General features: G+C 32.5%; 1 protein-coding gene across 1 annotated transcript in view; it reads right to left on the bottom strand.

Moving 5' to 3' along the window:
• Positions 1-4,894, bottom strand: part of LOC143186937 (uncharacterized) — a 110,091-nt gene extending 105,197 nt beyond the window's left edge. Inside the window, exon 1 of the mRNA XM_076390820.1 lies at positions 4,740-4,894. The gene's annotated coding sequence lies outside the window, so the exon portion shown is untranslated. The remainder of the gene's footprint in view (positions 1-4,739) is intronic.
• Positions 4,895-21,475: the final 16,581 nt, after the last annotated feature.

Raw genomic sequence — 21,475 nt, 5'->3', positions numbered from 1 at the left:
AACTACCTCAAGTAGAAATTCCTCGAAAAAGATGGAGATAATCGTTTGAAAAACTAGAATTAACCTCGACATCTTTGAGGAAAACAAAGATAAGGTTCTAGTTCTAGTAAATTATGTATATTATAGGATAGATAAACTATTTACCTGCCAAGAATACCTAATCTTTTGTGATGTAGAGGGACAACGTCGATATACTATGCCAATAATGTAACAGGAAGTATGGTAGGGGATTTTTTAAATGTTTCTAATATAAATTATATTACGTAACCCTTGTGTATTAAACGACTACGATAAATTGTAGGACAAAAGGCTCGTCACTTTTACGACTAACAAGCTTCTGACACAAGGCTAATGTGCAGGTACTAATTTTCCCGAGTAATACATTTTGTAAACATATTTCGTAGATACGTTATACAATCAGTTGTAAATTTTGCGAACATGTGTTAGAAAAATACATGAATAACGTTTGTAATCCAGAGTTAACCTTCTATTGCAACTAAGGTTTTCTTTAAAAGTTGGTCGAAATTGAAATTTTATAGCAATGCTAATTTGAAATAAGATATTACATTTTTAAGATGCAAATGCACCATACGTGGAAAATATGTGTATAGTGTTTCATAATGAGTGATTATAACCTCATTCTACGAAAAAGATTTAATTAAGGATTTAATTAAGAATTAGTTTACATTGCATTAAGGTAACTTCTAATTAACCATATTTAGTAACCTTATGGATATCTGCATATTTAATTTATCAGGCTTGCCATGCATCTCTTGTGCCGCAGTATGGAGTAATGAATCCAACTTGTTAATAAATACGCATTAAATCGAATCCACGTGGAAAATGTCTGCATATTAAGTTGGTTCCTTAGGGGTTAATCATATTATAACAGCACCAAACTTAAAGAGAAGATAATCGTATCGCAATCATAATTTTAAGATAACTGTGATCTAGAAGATCAGAGATGGTCAATGTAGAACAAAAGCCATAGAAAACAATTTTTCCCAGTAAACGAGCGTTTTCCATTAAAAATTCTTTGCTTTTTTGCTGAAGTATTACATAATCTCCATATACAAAAATAATTATTTCGAGTTCTTTTAAAACTTGCAAAAAAAGTCTAATAATTTTAAGAAGCGTTCATAACTGATATACAATTTGCTTTCATACTTGTACAAAATTTGTATGTATAAATAATGTCAAATTGAGAAAAAGATTATATAAACACGACCTTGAAATAGTTTAATCTGTGAGAATAAACCATACTAATCTAAATCTTGACTAGACATATCTATTCAGGAAATCTGAGTTCGTTTGATATCTCACCGGCAAAATGTAGTAATAACGTTTATCTGTTAGATAGAGATAAGGAAGGGAAGTATTTGATTAATGGCGCTATGGATTTTCAACAGGCCTGTATTATGCAAATTATATAGAAACGTATGATACACAAATTGAGTAAAAAAGTAATAGTGAACTGTATAGGTAAAAGTCGACTTTCATGATTGAAATATAATTGTGATTAATAATAGTATCGTATGATTAATAATATTCAACGATTGTTGATGAATAATAATCAAATATACTTGTAAAAGCTTCTCAACATTCGTTTAAAATACTTTTTTTTTAAGTGCACATGTATTTCTACAGTAATATATATAAAAGTATTGTTTATCGCTTTTTGATTGTCACACAAATATCTGTACTATCGTAGGTAATTATTTCAACAATTTTGCACTTATTTTCGCAATTATTATAATACGTTAATTACTTGTATACAGGTAACATTAATTACACAAATTTAATGACATACTATTTGTATATATATGTATATAATAATTACAGTAAAAAAAGGTAAGAGAAAGAAGTCATCGTTCTTTGCATAATTATTAAGAATAAAAAATCGTTGAGACGTTAACCTTAACCTTAACCTTTCACAGAAGCAAATTACACTTCAAAATCTAGAATAATAGTAAATAATAACATATTCATATATTAATAATAATATACTAACAGATTAAAAATCCAATAAACTCTAAATTAGTTGCTTACACGAGGCACATTGAAAGACATCAATCATTCAGAAATAAGATCAGTAAATTAAAAAATGATTACACAAATCCGATAAAGCCACAGTGTGCTATCTATCAAATCTCAAGAAGGAACTAAAAACTCTTGGAACATATGATTTCTCTTATTCTCAAAGGAAGATATTTTTACTATCAATATTTGATTAGTAAACATTTGCCAAAGTTCCCTGATGGATCATAAAGATTCCTTCATCCTGATTCGTGAACCGGAAGTTAGAAAGAAGAGTCAGTGTCCATGGTCTCAAATAAGAAAGGACGCCACCCTACATCGAAGTTATGTCACGTCTAAAATGGCGCAAAATAATGTTTCCTGCCAGAAGCAATGGAAACAAAACACAGAATTCGAGGACACTTGTTTTCAATGTCACCTGCACTGAGAAAGGAGCAAGAAAGTATTACTTGTATTACACCATACAATTATTATCATCCTGTCTACGACTCGAAGCCAAATCCGGTTATTACCGATTTAATCAAAGTTGAATGATTGCAAAGAAAAATAAAAAATGGTGTCACATCTTTACAGCAAGGAACTCTCATCGAGTCATAAAGTAGAATATCGTTTGTATCAGTATTAATTATCATTTTACAAAGTGATTGCACGTTGCAACGCTTATTATATAATGCACATATGCACGATTGGCGATAGAGATGAAAAAGAATTTATTTTCCTAACTTTACATCTGGATTTATTATTGAAGTAACAATGAGCAGCTTCCTATCTGTCAGTTTTGCTATCGTGCGCAGCCTTTTTTTACAGTTTATCTAAATGAATGGCAATTGGGGACCAATATTATAAACAATTATACGATGATCAAAAGCGAAATGTTTGTGTGAGTCTTTTGGATTTTGGAATGGATTTTTATTTTTACTTTAATTTAGAAGCTCATCTTCAAGAATAAATTTCTAAGTATATTTGTTTAATATATTCAAATTAAATAATCTCAAGTTACGAGTTTGAACTTAATCGAGAGGTTATAATATTGTAAGAGTTTATTTGTTATCACAAAACGTGTCTTTGCAAAAAGCTTGTGACGATACACTGAACGCATTCCTTAAGTTTTGTAAGTGTTTATTAAGCATTATGTCACATGCGATTAAGTGCTTGGCTAGGCTCATTTAAATACAATTTCAGTGGCTTAGAGATTACTAGTTTCTCAAGGTTGAGGTTAACATTTAAATCTTGTTTTGTACACATAGTTTGATAATACAAAATTTAATTTATTTAATAGAGTTCATCTGAAGCTTTTTTGTTGTTTATAGAAAATACTAAAGAAGTTTTTTTATATTTTTCTCCTTCGTTTTATTGCCAGATTTGTTACATGCTTCTGTTTATTTATTCACGAATAAAAACTGTTGCAAGCTAAATACGCAGTAAAGTAAATAATTTTAAGTACCTAGGCAAGATAGTTGAAATATTTGATCATGAAGCTAAAACAAACTTCAAACATTTTAAAAAATTACTTTCTATGCAAAAAGATCTGCGATTCAGGTTGTAGAAATATATTTCTTTATGTTTATTTTTCCCTTCTGCACTAACTTTGTATACAAAAGTACAAAGCTATAGATACTATTATAATTTATATTATTCCCAGTCAGAATAAATAAATTACTTGAAAATAATTTATTTGCCAAGAAAATATTTCGGAAAATATCCTTATGTACCTTTATTTTCAAATAGATTTATTTCTTACTTCCATTGGAGTAATTACTCCAATCTCCTTCATTCATTATTATGATTCCTATTTCAAATAAAAAGTAGTATTTCATTCTGATATTTAACCTCTGCCAAATTTACGATTAGTCTAGTCTAATAAATAGTCTAATAAATAGTCTAATAAAATTCACATAAAATCGGGACATTTTTCTTTTATTTCTCTTCTTGTTTAATAGTAGTAAAATAATAACTATATTTTTCAAACCTAATTCAGGCCTAGCTTAGGACTACCACTCTAAATCCCACAATAAAAGAATATACCAACTCTCCAAAAAATTCTTAGTCTTTTCATCGAAAAGATTATTCTAATAAACGTGACCATAAATTTGACCTACCTTCTATACAAATTAATACGACCCTAATACAACCTGAACCTAACTTACAACTCCTGCTCCAAGTACCAAAATCCAACAGCAATATAGTAATTTTTCAAAACATTTCTAATTTTTTCTCCGAAAAATTTATCTCACTTAAGACCATCCACAAACCTCGCCTACATTCCCTCGCTTACATATGATATTGTGTCGCCTAGGGAATTTTTTTCTTGTTTGAATTTGTCTACTCAATTCTTTTCTAATAATGAGTAAAGATTTCGAAAACAATGCTTATAATATTAAATACTAGTCCCGTGTCACGAATGCGTACGTAGAAGCAGAATCCAATGTAATAGTAGCAACAGTCTTTTCCAAATATACCGAAAACTAGAACTGCTCACCGGTTCTATGTCTAGAAAAAAATTGTCTAAAATGTTCTCCCTAACATATTTAAAAACCACGAAGATCCATGACCAGGTACCACTTCGCCAAGTTCACTATTATTATTTACAAATTACCCATGTACACAAAACAGTTCAACGCAACAAGTACTCCCCAACGACGCAACCGCCGCCCGCGAAATCCTTCAAATCTCTCTGATCAGAGTAACCAAAAGCCACCTACCTCCTAAGCTGTCGCCACAAAAATCCCAGTGCTCGTTCAGTGCAGCAGTCACGACAGATCACTATACCAAAGTTTCGACAGGTCACTCGAACGAAAGCAGACACAGTGGATGTTCGTTCGCGAGAAGTCCGCGGAAGAGCTTGTTCCTCGCGCGACGATCGTTCACCAACTGACGCGCCGTTCGCGGGCGACGTGAGCGTTTGGGGACGGCGCCTCGCAGCGAGCCACGCGATTGGCCCGCCGCGGAGCGACCACCTTGCGCGCGACTACACCTCGTGCATACACCTGGCTGGCTCGCGCGACGCGCATCCATTCGTGTGTGTGCGCTCAGGCGACCAGGAACAATAGAGGCGGGATTGGTATCGAGCGTGCCTTTTCCAGGACGAGTAAATGAGGTGCATTCGGCCGATACCGGAAACGGACCCAGCCTACGTGGTGCACCGCTTTGGTCCATGGAGAGGAAGTGGGGTTTGAATTTTAGATGAGGGATTCATCTGCGGTTTCAGGCGAAAGGATATTATGATCCAGAGGGTGATTAGATAGTTGCTTAATTTTTGAATACTTGGGTGCATTAGAAATGGGCACAGAGGCGTCTTAGAAACGTCTTTAAAATGGCCAATGAAGTCCTAAAAATGTCCAAAAGACGCCATTGAAACTTCCGGAGTTATAATATTTGCTTAATTTTTGAATACTTGGGTGCATTAGAAATGGGCACAGAGGCGTCTTAGAAACGTCTTTAAAATGGCCAATGAAGTCCTAAAAATGTACAAAAGACGCCATTGAATCTTCCGGAGTTATAATATTTGCTTAATTTTTGAATACTTGGGTGCATTAGAAATGGGCATAGAGGCGTCTTAGAAACGTCTTTAAAATGGCCAATGAAGTCCTAAAAATGTCCAAAAGACGCCATTGAAACTTCTGGAGTTAAAATATTTGTTTAATTTTTGAATACTTAGGTACATTAGAAATGGGCATAGAGGCGTCTTGGAAACGTCTTCAAAATGGCCAATGAAGTCCTAAAAATGTACAAAAGACGCCATTGAAACTTCTGGAGTTAAAATATTTGTTTAATTTTTGAATACTTAGGTACATTAGAAATGGGCACAGAGGCGTCTTAGAAACGTCTTTAAAATGGCCAATGAAGTCCTAAAAATGTACAAAAGACGCCACTGAAACTTCCGGAGTTATAATATTTGTTTAATTTTTGAATACTTAGGTACATTAGAAATGGGCACAGAGGCGTCTTAGAAACGTCTTCGAAATGGCCAATGAAGTCCTAAAAATGTACAAAAGACGCCATTGAAACTTCCGGAGTTTAATATTTGCTTAATTTTTGAACACTTAGGTGCATTAGAAATGGGCATAGAGGCGTCTTGGAAACGTCTTTAAAATGGCCAATGAAGTCTTAAAAATGTCCAAAAGACGCCATTGAAACTTCTGGAGTTAAAATATTTGTTTAATTTTTGAATACTTGGGTACATTAGAAATGGGCACAGAGGCGTCTTAAAAACGTCTTCAAAATGGCCAATGAAGTCCTAAAAATGTACAAAAGACGCCATTTAAACTTCCGGAGTTATAATATTTGCTTAATTTTTGAATACTTAGGTACATTAGAAATGGGCATAGAGGCGTCTTGGAAACGTCTTCAAAATGGCCAATGAAGTCCTAAAAATGTACAAAAGACGCCATTGAAACTTCCGGAGTTATAATATTTGCTTTATTTTTGAATACTTAGGTACATTAGAAATGGGCATAGAGGCGTCTTGGAAACGTCTTCAAGATGGCCAATGAAGTCCTAAAAATGTCCAGAAAACGTCATTGAAACTTCCGGAGTTATAACCCAGATAGCACGCGACGTCTTGAAGACGTCTATTTTATGTTCATTTTATGCCTGAACGTCTTATGATATAATTTTCGTCCTAAAGACTTACGCTTTTGGACGTCTTAAAAACCTCTAATTTTTGTCTGAACGTCTTATATGCGTAATATGGACGTCCTTAAAACGTCTTATGAATGTTTCTTAAGACGTCCTGAAAACATACTCATTTGTAACGTCGGACGTCTCAGAGACGTCCTTTGGACATTTTTAGGACTTTACTGGATGTTTTTAAGACGTTTTCAAGATGTCTCTCTGCTACCCAGATATCACACGATGTCTTGAAGACGTTTATTTTATGTTCATTTTATGTCTGAACGTCTTATGACATAATTTAGACGTCTTAAAAACATCCAAGAGCGTACATCTTAAAGACTTGCAAAGTTTATGTCTATAAAACGCCTTAAAGACATATTACATGGACGTCCTAAAGACTTACGCTTTTGGACGTCTTAAAAACGTCTAATTGTTGTCTGAACGTCTTATATACGTAATCTGGACGTCCTTAAAACATCTTATAAATGTTTCTTAAGACGTCCTAAAGACATACTGATGTCTTTCTGCTATTTGAGCGTTTGCTTAATTTTTGAATACTTAGGTACATTAAAAATCGGCACAGAGGCATCTTAGAAACGTCTTCAAAATGTCCTAAAAAGTCCTAAAGTCCTAAAAATGTCCAAAAGACGCCATTGAAACTTCCAGAGTTATAAATCAGTATGTCTTTAGGGCACCTTAAAAGAGATTCATAAGACGTCTTAAAAGCGTTCAAATTACGTCTATGAGACGTTCAGACAAAAATTAGACGTCTTTAAGACGTCCAAAGGTATAAATCTTTAAGACGTCCACCTAGTATGTCTTTAAAACGTTTTATGAACGTAGATTTCGGAAATCTTTAAAACATACTCTATCAGATATTTTTAAAACGTTCAAACTATGTCATAAGATGGTATATGGCATAAAATGGACATAAAATAGACGTTTTCAAGACGTCTTGTGCTATCTGGGGGGCTTGTGCATTATTAAAATACGATATTTGAAGATCATTAACCCTTTTACGGCATTCGACGATTATATTGGTCATGAGGAAATGATCACTTTTATGGTAATGACGAGTATACTCGTCACATGAAGAAATAAGATACCGTCTATAGGTTTTGCCATTTTATTATAATTAATTCAAATTCATAGTAAGTGTATTTATTCTGCGTTTTCAAGAATATATTTATTATTGCTTGATTTTACTTACATGAACAAATACATACCTATAAAGTAAAATTTGACTAATAAAAGATTAAAAGAATTCTACATTTTTTACTTATTTTGTATAGAAGAAACCCTTTTCTGCTTGTACTATCAGTTCAGGACACTTTGTAAATTTTTTTTAATAAATTTTTACGTCCCATCAATTGCATACTGTGATTATAGTTGTCAGGGACGACTGTTATAGTTGACTATTATAATGTAATAATAAAATTTCGTATAAAGCAAGGACTATTTTAGAAATGAAATAACTTAAGATTGAGGTACTTGTTTACTATCCAGATAGCACACGTCTTGAAGACGTCCATTTTATGTCCATTTTATGCCCAAACATCTTACGACATAAGTTCAACATCTTAAAAACATCTGACAGGGAACGTATTTAAAGACTTCCCAAATTCACGTCTATTAGACGTCTTAAAGAGACACTACATGAACGTCTTATAGACGTAATTTAAAGGTCTTTAAGACGTTTTATGAACGTCTTTTCAGACGTCCTAAAGACATATTGATTTGTAACTTCGGACGCCTCAGAGACGTCTCTTGGAAATTTTCAGGACTCTATTGCATGTCTTAATATTGCATGTCTTTAGATATTGTTAATAAGTATCTCATTTGACTAGCTGTTATTTGAAAAAGACAAACAAATTTTCTTTAGATTATATATTTTATTTGGCTCTCATATAAAATAATTTATTTTATTTTTTATTTGATCAAATGTTTATTCATATATTTTCTCTTCCAAACTTTATTTATTTAATTTATTCAAAGAAAAAATTATTTGGAAATAATTTATTCAAATTAAATATAAGATACGATTACTTTCCTTATGTTATTTGCAAAATAAAGATAATAAAGTATTCGAAACAATTCATTATTTAAAGTGCAATTCGAATAATAACATGATAAAAGAAGCAAGCTATAACATCAATTATTTTATTACAATTACTATTATGAATATACTTAATAATTCTGATAATTATGTAAAATACATCTGTAAATATACAATTATGTATATCATTTTAATTTACTGTTGGGTACAAAAAAATGCTTTCAAAAAAATATTCTAATGTACAGATAACAATTTCTTAAGTAGAAATGTTAAGGTCAGATGAAAACTGTTTACATTTGTTTAAATAAAACGTAGTATACTTCTTTGTATAAATAAAGACAGATAATGAAACAAATTAGACAGTGCGAATATTAAGGACGAACTCAACTAATCCGAGTTGAACGAGCGCTCTCTTTTTATTTTCTGTAAGCAAAAGCGAATTAATTATTTTATATCTCTTTGTGAAATGTAGCAACAAAATTAATAAATTTTTTTAAATATATAAATCTATAATCAATAAGTATTTGCCCCCGTATTTTTTAATTAATTTAAGTTTATTTGAATATTTTGAAAAGCACAGTAACTACCCTTATCAATTTTAATAATGGTAATTATTATTGCCTATAGCTATAACTAATAATGTAATTAAATTAAATAATAATATAATAAAAATAAATATTTTTAATATGAATGAAATTTAATAATTTGTTTAATATAAAACATTTTTAAAAATCGGATATTGATAGTTTTAATGTTTATTTTGATGGGTATCCCTTAAAAAGAATTTAAAATTCAGAAATTTCAAATCTAGTCGGTCAAGGACTGATTTCTCTTCGTACTATTTACCGAAAAGGCATATTCGATATATTTTCAATCTCAAGAATAACATCATCAATGGAACAAGTTGCAAAAATTTCTGAAGATCATCAACTTCACTTATTTAACATTTCTAGTGACATTGCTTTGATTTCGATATTATGGATTGCAAAAACCGAAAGGCCTCAGGAATTAATAAAAATACATTAACCAAAGATGAAGTCCTGCTGTTCTTTCGCCACAGACATAAATATTGGCTAAAATGTAGATCCATCAATTTCCCAATTTAATATTGGTTGATCACAGTCGCAATCACTCTGACTGTCATCACTATCAATAAAATTCTTGCACTACATTCCTCTTAATTAATTTTTAATTATGTATGTACATATTTAAATATTGTTTTTAGACGTATGGTAGCCTTGAAAAGGATACATTTGCAATTTTTTCATCCATTTCTAATTACATATTAAAATAGTAAACATAGTAATAAATGTTAATGAGATGTAACGTGCACTAAGAAATGGGCTACAAAATTAAGTTGGATGGAAATTTTGTATATCAAATGATTTCTCATTTTTATCAGTTTCTCAGGTTTTTTTACGATATCTATTTTCCAAGGTTAGTATCGAAATATTTACCTACTTAGTCTTGGAATACTTCCCCAGAAGTGGAATATATTTAAATAAATAAATAAATTTTTGAATTACGTAATCCTATAGCAAGATAATGCATAATAGTAAACATAATAATAATCTAGTATTATGTTATTGTTCTTAAAAACTAATATCAAAAACTTTAAAAAGTAAAATTAAAATTTTGTTTATACCTACATAATTTCATAACAAACATGATCTGAAATTTTCCCCTAAAATATTAGATCAATCTTAAAACGGTTTATCTTCAAACTGTGAAATGAACTGTTTAATATACTTAACGTTAATGGTGCACTTTAAATAAAATTGACAGTATAGATTTTTAATTTTCAAGTTTACCAATAGTCATATATATTCAAGTAAATATTTCAACTTTCAGATTTTTAAATATTCCAATATTTAAATATTACGTACCTATTGTATTTCAAATAATCCAACATTTAAATGTGTAACTCTTCGAATACTCAAATATTTGTATTTTCAAATTTTAGATATCTATTAATTCTACTTATCTTTCAATATTAAAATTTTATCGAATGTCCAGACATGTATACACATACTAAAAATTTCAAATAGTTCTATACATAATTTAGATAAGAATTTTTTTTAAGAATTTTATTCAGATATTAACATTTTCATATTTTATAACATTAAAGATTTCAAACTTTCTATTCATTCCATTTTCCACTTTCTAAAACAGAAAATTCCCGAGTTAAGAATAATGGATTTTTAAACTACATTTTATAGATACTGAAGAGATTTATCAGTTTTTCCTCCTGAGGTAAAACAAAGCCTAAGTACGGGGACGTTAGAAATCAATAAATAACCAACACAATAGGATGACAGCAGCAGGAAGCAGAGTAATGACAGAATATGCGACGCATCCGGATTAGCTGAAAGGAAAATCGCTTCTGGGAAAAACAACGGTACAAGGTTTCCTTTCCATAGTTTCCGCGCATTTCACGTTTCCGAGATTCCCATGGTTCATTCAAACGCGCTATTCATTGGGGTGAACTAGACGTGATCGCTCCAGAAAGTATGCAAATAAAGAAACGAATTCCTCGAAAGAAAGCCCCTGACGTTACATCACTCCCAACAATGCTTGCAGAGCGACATAAAGAATAACAACTTTCGCCGTCTGTCAGTTGATATTTGGCGAAAGTGCACGGGCATTTCTTCCATCTGGATTTCGTTCGGTCGACTGCATCCATTAGCGTTTCTTACGCAGGAAATCGTTCTGTTTTCTGTGTAATCCTTATCGTATCAAGATATAGTCACTCGAAGTTTAAATACAGATTTTCGGGAATTAGAATTAGAAAAATTGAAGAAGAAGTTAGTACGTAAGAAGACGTTGAAAATTTGGAAATTAAACATTTTAAGATGAGAAGGGAGGCCAGAATTCTGCATTCGTGGCAGAGAATTTGGAAAGAGAGCAAAAGAAAATTGTTATGGTTAATTAGAAGGAGTTAGTAAGTAGTATAGTGACTAGAACAGAGAGAGTTAATATAAAGAGAGTTAATATAGACACTAGTACCTTGTATCTAAGATTGAGCTGTTTGTTTCAATAGAATTTTTATTGTATACATTTGTCTAGAAACTTAATTGCGTGGAAAATGAAATAAATAAAAAATGTTTGAAACTTTAAAGAATTTACAAATTTTTTAGTTTTCAAAGGGAGGGAGTATTGAAAAGTTTAATCTCTTGAGAAAATGGACAATAGGGAATTTCCTAGGGAATATCTAACCTCAAAAGTTTTCAGAAGAAAAACTAAACATACACATAATATGTGTTAATATCGTCCAAGAGGTTAAAGTGACCCAACCTGGTATGTTAAAGATTGATTCTGTGGTTGTAAGACAAAATGACCTAAATCATATACTTTTGTTACAAATATTTTTCTTTTGTGTAAGAGGTTAATATCATATCGACATCTAGGTCATTAGCGACAGTTTCGTTTATATTTTAGTAAGTAGATTTGATTCTAATAAATAACTAATTAATTGTATTCTTTATATGTTCCTGTGAGATTAGAGCAGTTTTCGAGTTGATTCCATGTTCCTGACTCTGGATTTCAAATTTCCTGCATTCAAATAGGCGATGGCGGATCATTATGAGGTTTTAACAGCTATTTCAATAGGATGGTTGCGTTTGCTTTAAATATTCATGTGTAATTTTGGAGTGCCCTGTTCTTAGTTGGCAAGAGGCATTACTGTTTTCTCTTTTCTGTTAAGTTCTCTATTTGGGATTTCTTGATAAAAATCTTGAACTATGTTGTGGATTTTCGTCCTGTTCGATGGAGTCCATGTTCTGTACCATTCTTCTTTGATATACTTTTTGTTTTATATTTTATAAATTCTTGCTAGGATATAGGTACCAGGGAATTTAACCCAGTAAGGCCCAAAATTGTGTAAACGCAACCTAACAGCAATATAAAGGAGCAGAATTCAATAATGTAAATTTACTAAAAAAAATGGCGATTAAAATGTTGTATTTACACAACTTTGAACATTAGTAGGTTAATGGAAGTGTTTCCTCTTTCTTGAAATTGGAGTCTGCTTTCTCGTTTTCGATTATTCCTTAGTGTGAAGGTATCCAGACAATGGCATTTAATTGTCTTTTAGACTTGTACCTTCTCAAACCTTTACTTTTAAAGAAAAAGTTCTTTTAATTATTTTTCTTCTTGCTGCAAATATGAATTCTATACCCTAGATTTCAGTTAAGGCCTTAACTGGAATTTCTCGAGAACGTGGCCTACTTAGTTCTGCCTTGTAGCCACGAGATTAAACCTATGATCGCGCAAATACCAGTAGCCCGCAGAACAACACTTAAATTTGCGTAATCGTAATTTTTTCCGATTCTCTTGTTTTTCCTCGTCGAATTGAAAATTTCCTCCTGTATTTTCCACCTTCTACCGCTTTACCGCCTACTGACTGCTCGCGCTGAACTGATTGTCATTAATGCCCATCGAGTCCACGGAGCGCATTCACCTGCTTCGCGTCCGTTAATACACGTATTATTGCAAAACCATGAAATCGCGAAACGACTGGGCTGCGTGCGGAATATCACGTGAGGATACGCTGCGTTGCGCGTAGGAACGATAATGGCTGCGAGCTGAATGTTAAAATAGAAACGACGATTTTCACCCGTTTGCAAAATACCGATTGGTTCATTTTCCCCTGGCTTGACTAGGCGGAACGCATGGCACCTCTGCCAAAGGAAAAGTCGAGGCTCGCTTGCGTGTTGAACTGTGTCTAGATTGAATAACAAATGCTCGAATGCAAGTTGTTAACACTGTTGGTTGTTACGTTGTGGTTAACTGACTGCCAATTGATGGCGACTTGGAGGCGTAGTTGAAGAGTCCACTTGATGAAGAGTCTCGTCGCTTTTGTCTCTTCTTTGATGCTATTATTGTGAGTAGATTTATGTTGCACTAGCGTCAGCAACAGCTAACAAATCAGTCTCGACCCATGGGGCGTTTGGCCATATTTCTGTGACCATATCTACAGGGCGATCAGTTTATCTGGAAACCATCTAATGAATGTTAGCAGCGCTTACAATCTTAACAGCGTTTACAGGAAATGCTGCCAACACTCGGAGGGTTTCCAGTTAGACTGACACCCTGTATTTCCGTGCTTCTGGATTCCAATCGTTTAAAAGAAATTGTTATTGAGAGTATAATATTTTTTTTAATAATTAAACTTGAATACAAAAATAATTCCTGAGGTGATGTATAGTTCTGTTTTTATAAATGATTTTAATCTGGAGCATAGAATTAGATAGAGGCACAGAATTACAGACAAGTATCCTATGTAATTACCAACAGTCATAGCCTAGCATGGACAAAAATTAGGCAGTAGATGGTTGCTTCATATTTACTCTTATTGTTGATTATTAAAAGTGATCATGATACTTATAATAATTAATCAATTGATCAATTGATAATTTTTAATCATTTAATGAATGATTAAGTAATTTATATTTCCCTAAAAGCAGTAACCTGTGTGTATGTACACGTAGAATGTACTTATGCCAGATACGTAGATATGTGTATGTATCTATTTACATGATAAAATGTTTGACATGAGAGTTGCATTAAAAACAAACTATACTTCTACATCAAAATAAAAGTTCTTATCATTTTCCTCATAATGTAACATGTATTTTCCAAAAAATATTCTCAAAATTAATACTATCATTAAATTATTGATTCAATCATGATCAGACAGCAGTGTACCATTTCGTGATTTATATTCTTTGATCACAGCAATTCTGATTGGTTCTGTTATTCATTAACTGAGTGTGCAGTACCTACTGAGTAATCAGTGAACATTGTTTACTAACTTGCTTTCACATTGGTTATTATCTTTAACACGTTCAATGTAACATGAACCATCGATGTCTCATAATGTAAACTTCTATCAAGCAGGGTGCATCGCCTCGGCTTGAACGTGTTGATCATTAATTCGATTACGTTTTACTCAATTCTCAATTCAAAATATCATGTACATGTTACAACTACCCTACTATATCTAGATGCATTGCCAATTGTGGAGCTTGTAGAAAGAATCGTGGATTTCGTTCAAACGTTTTTATTCAAAATTATAGTATTTTGAAGTGAAAACCACTAACTGATTTTATTTAGTAGGATTTATTCAGCAATGTACTGTATGTAGAATTTGCAGAGGATTAATAGCTATGATATACAGCACCACACTGATATATTTGGACACAATTTTAATTTGTTTCTCTTTAAACTTTACTAAAATGTGTAACGACAAAAATTATAAACATTTTACACGACAGGAATTTTCTATTCAATGCATCACGACACTTTGACGTTCTAGAGCAAGCTTATAGAGTATTAAAAAACGGTTTCAAGGACAGAGTTATATGCATAGACAATTTATACAAGTCTAGTCGACCAAGGAATCGATCAGACAGGACAGAAAAATACCATGGTTGACAGTAACTGATTTGTAGAAGACTGCAGCAGACGGTAAAAAAAGCTTCCAATGATACTGATAACGCGCAACGCTCGAATTGTGTGAAACAACATGCAGCAAAAAACTACTGAATTTCGAAAAATAATACGAGTATTGATTAAATTTGTTTGTGAACATCCTTCAATGACCATCTCAAAGTCGATACCTAAATTCTATTGAACATCTTTAAGATTCCTTTAATATAAATATTAGTAACGAAAAACGTGTTTAACTTAAGTGGCTCAGTATTTTTCATAGAAAATGTCAGGGGACATTGATTGATGCAATAAAAACTATACAATTTCATTTAAAAGGGCGAAGTTGACCTTCATATCTCCGCTACACTGCCACCTATAAAGAAGAAGTATTGACACCAGATTATGTCCCTCTTAAAAGCAAACAAATTTCCTCTGACAAACTTTTTTCTATCGTAAACACCAAGCGAGTTATTAAGGTCACTTGTTTAGTTGCCCCACCCTACATGAAACAATTCATAAAAATATTCACATCATTTATCCTACTTTAGTATACTTTAAACTTGGACTTAAAACACAAATCATCTAAATAGCTTAGTATATTTTAAACATTTTTTTATCCACAACTGTTCATGGAAGATATGGATACATATTCTAATCTCTAACCCTGTATAAACAATAGAAAAGTACCTATACTAACATTTCTCTGCCTATTTTAATCGATTTAACACATTAAGAAAATGATATCAATTTACACTGCATAATTAATTTCAAATATTTTACTGCTAGTGAGAGAATACTCTTGCTTACTATCATAAATGAATCATCGATTGGGCTATTCGCTTTAATATTGTCAGATTAATATTGTCAAGGTTTGGAATTATTTTTCGTCGCATATGGTCAGGTAAATTGATAATTTATCCACGATAACAGAGCACCATATTCTACTAGCAATTGTTGGAGAATTATAGCAAACTGTTATTATAGATACATCTTCATTCTCATCAGTCAAATGGAACTGGAAGCACTCAGAACTAATCCTAGATGTTCCTGATTACATGAAACAGGTTGGATTAGTAAAAGTAATTAATTTGTAGTGTGTGACATTTCAATTTAAGTTAGTAGCATAAAATATGTCTTCATATTTACGTGTTCCCTTTGCACGATCTACTTTAACACTACCTGCTCTATGTATTTTATTAATGATATTTTACTATGTAGGTATTCAATCAATTAATTTTACAATTCCTTAATATTTACCAAGTTTTCTTGAACCCAGTATTGCTAGATGTCGAGACAAAATGTCTTTCAGCGACGTCATAGAGTAAAAGAGTGAGCTTAAAGTTAAATATCATACATTATCCTCATTCTTCTACTTTATGAAGTTACTGGGAGACATTTTTTCCTGACACGTAGCAATATTGCGTACAATAGACGTTCAATCCCCAAATCGTGAAGAACCTGGACTTTCCACTTTAGGTCAGTTTAGATCATAACTTCATAAAGTGAAAGAACATACAGCCCTTGGCTATCAAATAAAGACCACAAATAAAATTTCTCTTTTTCAACTAAAATACTATGTCACAAGCGGCAAATCATCCATGGCTGCTCAGACCATTACTAAAGACATAGCAATTAATTTACTACTGTCTGCCTTCGAAACACTTAACCTATACTAATCATTAATTGCCCTAAAATAACTCCCAAGTTCGATAAATATATTACACTTTCAATAGTTTCAAAATTGGACAGAATTTAATTAAAATAAATTCTGTCTGTTTTGGTCTCTAAATTGTTAGAAAAGTCGAAGTTAACGTATACTCGAATGGGGCATGTGCTTTTCGTCAACGTGCTTTCTCTTTCGACGGTCAAGTGGGTACCTCTAGGGTTACCATAAACACTGGAAAGGGCGATACTGACGAAGGCGTCCTCATGGCTAAAAAGACGGTCGAAGGACCATTTTTGTACGAACAGTCGTTGTGACTGGTGAAACGCAGGAATAAACCTCGCACAGTTTTGCTATTAGTGTAAACGCCTACAAGGTGTCTTTATTTTGACCGCTCATTACGCCGATCCTGATTTTCCGTCTTACAAAATATTGTCTTATATGTATAAAGGCTTCCTAAAACACGTAGATATAGTTATTCCAGGAACAGCACAAGAGCAACAATGCAAACGATTGCTCAAGTTCACAGAGCAGAGTTCATCGCCATAATCGGCATCGTCACCGTCATTATTGTCGTCCATCCAGTGTATCTAGCACCAAGCATCGATAAACAGTAGAATTAGCGTGTAATCGGTCCGCGGGCAGCCTGGTAATAATTATTTTCGTGCCACCTGTTATCTGTCGGAAGGCAGTTGGAATCGTCAAATCTCTTGTTTGAGCGTTGATATTTATAGAAGGTTGCTGACGCGGGCTACAGGGTAGCCGAGCGTCGTCTAATCGCGGCCAGGTATCAATTATCGTATTTCGGTTAAACCGTAAAAACGCGAAACTCGTTCCCCGCGGCAATTTTCAGGGGGCTGACGACCATGAAGGGCCGCATAAGAAACGCATAAATTACGCTGCTCCCGATTAAATGCGACACAGAGCTTGGGACAGAGAGTTATGTCGACTTCGTCCTCAGACCGAGATTGTAACTGTTTCGTAGTCTGTTACGGATACACTGTCACGGACGAAGATACATACGAGAGGATATACGAGTTAGTCCTGGGTGATATAGATTGCAAGAGACCAAACAGCCAGCCAGCCAACCATCCGATATGCATATGTACCTACACGCAGCCCGATCGCAAAAACGAGTAATCGCGTTACGGTTTTAATATCCGTCCTAGCATCTGATTTAGCATTCGTAAACATGGTCTACTCTGTACGACCTTACTGTGTCTTTTTACCTGCGGTTATCCAAGCTAATCAGCGGAGTTAATTGAAGAGTTTATTTTCTGCGTGTTTCAAAACCAATACCAACCGAGGAAATCGTGATTATTTCTGGTTTGTTGCTGTGTACTGGTGGATTCGCAGGGTCTAGGTATCAATTCAAATATACATTTTTGAAGCTCTAAATGAAATGGTTCGATTGTCCTAATTTAGACTTTATAGATTCTAGCTTTGATGTTTTAGAGGCTGAGCAGACTATAGCCTAGAATGGCAGCTTTAGGAAGTGGTAATTTTCGGAAGTAAATTTTAGGAAGGAGAAAATTTCGAATGGTCAATTTCATTGTCAAAGTGTCTGAAAAATTATTTAAATAAAAATACAAGTCAAGAAAAATTAAATGCATTGGTATTACTAACTATTGAAGATGAAATTTTAATTATCAAACTGAAATAGATTTAAGTAGCTAACTTGGGTATTCTTAAAAAATTTCATTAATTCTCGGGAGCACCTAGATTAAGTCTAGGTTACGTATAGTCGATAGTAAAGAAAATTTAGAGTCCTGGAACTAATAGGGTCATAAACAGAAGTACGATTGATTGGAGTAGCTGGATCTGTTTTGGAATCTCTGTAAAGCATTTCTTTTTTATGATACTTCCATTTTTATACATCTGGATTTCCTTTTACACGTTGGATGTGCACCGTATAGAAAGAATCGTGTAGAAATTGATTTGCAAGTTGTAAAGTGGCATCCTAAACTTCTATTGCATCAATCACTCAGAAGTAGTTTCGGTTTACTGCCTTGGATCATTTACGACCTAGAATTCTCTCTACCATGGTCTATGCTTCCGTGTACCTGGTTCAACTACAAGAGGACAAAAAGTACAGTGTTGTCTCAGTACAATTTGGAGTGTTATTTCAAAAACAAAAGGTTGTCTTTTGTTCTTTCGCTTCCACTTAAGCTCCCTGTCAAATAAAAGTGAACCATCTGTGCATGAGCTAAATAACTTCAGAAATATGAATCCTAAGCTTTGTAACTTCGCAGTCATCTACTGTGAACTTATAGTGAAGAATATTTTACTACAATTTTTTCTCTTTTCTAGGATGTTGAAGATGAACTAGGATGGAAATAAAGTCAAGAATATTTCAATCTTTGGGTCAAGCATTTTCGTGGCTTCTTTGGGTGTGATACAACGATCTTATAGTACTAAAATATAAACAAACATTCAATCATGTTGTATCAGAGATATCAAGAATCAGAAAAACAGGAGAGTATGTATCTAACTCCTTGCTCTGTGATTGATCCAAATAAATTTCGATATGGCATGTTACTCCTATCGAAACGCTTTGTTACTAGAACATATATTGACGAATATGAGTTAACAGTGATTCTGAATACTAATATTAACAGTGTGCATGTAAATAAGTAAATCATGGAAGTGTTCAATCGGTTGCTTCAATTTAAATGTTTCCCATTGTAGATGATTTTCAACAACATCAAATGAGTTTTATCTATAGGTCATAGGTCATTTTGGGCATCTTAAAACACTTGATTAGGACATAAATAATAAACATATAATTTCATTTAGAAAAACGAAGTTAACCTTCACGTCTCCTCTATATCTGCATTAACAAAAAAGCAAGATTGGTCTAATGCATTTTTTAGTACTGCCATAAACAAGCAAATTATACAGGTGGTCAATTTTAGATGCTTCACCGTTATGTAATAATATAAAGTAATATAGATACTGTTACTAGGACATAAATCGGGCGAATCAGCATACTTATGTTAATTATAAAAGTGTAGAATCTTTAGAATATAAAAAACAATGTTGTAAAATAAGTACTCGTTAATATTCATAAAACATTTTTAATTCTACAGCGGAAGATATAATAATACAGTGAAACTTAAATTAAAACTGCGTTTGTGAATCATTACTGCAAGTTTTTATCTATTAATCTTTGTATACAAGATATGTAAACAGGTATTGCTACTTAAGTATATAAAAATGGAATGAAAATAATTGCTATTTTAAAATGGTGTAAGTTTAATTTTCATATAAAAATGTACACACTAAATACTGTTATTAAAGTTCATCAAATTTCACCTAAATTAAATTCGTACTAAAAAAGCATTGAGGATTAATATTACGTTTCAGCTCAAATTCTATTTCATATAAAAGTATATACTTTAAATACTATTTCTTTTTGAAATTTAACTAACAATTCTTATTAAAAAGGCATTGAAGATTAAAATTAAGTTTCAGCTGAAATTGATTCGAATTTTACCTAAGGCTAAATAAAGACGTTAAAGGAGAATCATTCATTTTGCATTTCATAATTTCTTTACTTAAAAAAGCGTATCATTAATATCATTTATCTGACAGGTTAAATACTATTTGTCTGAATATTTCTGCAGAATGATTGTGACTCACTTACAACTTCTTCGGAACACTCGTCACATTGATAAATACAACTTTATTTATTGGGCAAACAGCAGCAGAAATTAGGCCATATGTTCATATTAACTCTGACATGCAATTTTCTGACGTTTCATTTTGGTACAGTTTATTAGTCCTCCTCCTTACATTGCTAATTGTGAAGTGTCAATCTATTTCAGAGATTTCCAAACACTTCGTGAAATGTTCATAAAGAAAATTATTTAATGACATATTATAACATAACTAATAATATGTTACAACCTCAATACTCCTTCTTCAACACCAGCTAATTATACATTCTCAAGTTCTTAAATTTCCCAATATTTTAAGTATGACGCTTATAATGTGTAATGAGTACACTGGAAGAATACTATGTCCTAAGACAATTCATTTTAAATATTTAAGTTATTTAAGAAATATTTTAAATGACTCAAATAATTTATTATTGTATATATGTAATTATGTTCTGTTTTCCTCAGGTCAGTCACCCAGACAAGAAATCCTAGAAATAATCTACCAAATTTCGCCCAACAAAATATGAAACAACGCAGATTGTTTGGGTTAACAAGATACTCTTTTCACGCTGTTCTTGAAATTATTCATTCCTTTGAATAAATTGAGTCTCACTTCGTGCCTCCTCGACGCTTCCTTGATGGTTCGCGTGACTTTGAAAGACATAAATTCTATCTTCATTACGAACGCGTGTCGCTTTCTGAAAGTGTTATACTCAAACTTGTAGTTACAATATGTTCCTCGTCAGAAATGCAAAATATTTGAGGATTCTAATAATAAATACTAACATATTACTTCCGTCTTTTATAAACTTCTTTAAGACTGCTTATCAAAGTTTGTAATAATAACATCGCTTTTACTGTTATTGATATGTTAGAAAATATTTTTAAAGAATGCTAATTCGTAATTCTGAGTCTTGCTTAAAAAATGCAATAACAACATGATGGGATTATTAATAATTAGTAACATAAAACTTTATTAGCGAGAAACAGCAGAGATCATTTTAATGCTGG

Source organism: Calliopsis andreniformis, unplaced genomic scaffold (assembly GCF_051401765.1).
Source record: "Calliopsis andreniformis isolate RMS-2024a unplaced genomic scaffold, iyCalAndr_principal scaffold0022, whole genome shotgun sequence".
Classification (NCBI taxonomy): Eukaryota; Metazoa; Arthropoda; class Insecta; order Hymenoptera; family Andrenidae; genus Calliopsis; species Calliopsis andreniformis.
The sequence above is the reverse complement of the archived record's forward strand: the minus strand, read 5'-3'. Positions and strand labels throughout refer to the sequence as shown.